This window comes from Pygoscelis adeliae, unplaced genomic scaffold (assembly GCF_000699105.1).
Source record: "Pygoscelis adeliae isolate BGI_AS28 unplaced genomic scaffold, ASM69910v1 Scaffold218, whole genome shotgun sequence".
Taxonomy (NCBI): Eukaryota; Metazoa; Chordata; class Aves; order Sphenisciformes; family Spheniscidae; genus Pygoscelis; species Pygoscelis adeliae.
The window spans coordinates 3606112-3606865 of record NW_008825433.1 but is presented as its reverse complement, the minus strand read 5'-3'; positions in this window follow the sequence as shown (position 1 = coordinate 3606865).

The following is a 754-nucleotide window of genomic DNA, read 5'->3' as shown; positions in this document are numbered from 1 at the left end:
TGGCTTAGCAGCAATGCAGAAAGACTGTTCTTTTAAAAATAAAAGTGCAGCCACAAGTGCTGGTGGTTTCCTTTATTTATACCAGAAAATCTTTTCTCGTGGAACAAACAAAGAGTGTTTGTTTGACTCCTCTACAACTTCCCGTGCCACAAAACATGTGGAAGGCTCTCTTGAGCACAAAAGGGTAAGGGCTGAAGCTAAAATTACAGTCTCCAACCAGAGTAAGTCCATCCCAAATAAAAACCTGTCACAGCTTGACATCTCAGAGCAAGCACAAAATGGCCAAAGACACAAAATCACCTTTCACCCCAACCCCAAAGACCCCAAAGAGCTTCAGTGGAAGGAACTGCAGGACTGTCCTTGTGGAACAGAGGCATATCATCGTCTCCTCTTCACAGAGGAGAAACTGAGGTACTGAGAGAGGACCTCCAAGGTCATACAGCAGGACAGAAGTAGAGCCAGGAAGGTAATGCCAAGAGTCCTGATTTCTAGCTCACAGTTATATCTGCATCGCGGAACCAGAAATACCACCAAGGCAATAGCACCAAAGTGTCACCGCTCACATTGCCAGACCAACGTCTCCCGTGATCCCATCGGCCTTCTTGTGACAGGGAATTAAATTCTGTTTCATTCTTCCCCTCCCCAGGAAGGTAGTCGGACACAACAAATGGCACAGATGAGAACACTAGCTCTTTTCTACCAACAGCAGAGGACTGGTTACCAAAATAAGCCTCACAGCAGGCTCCATCTTGAT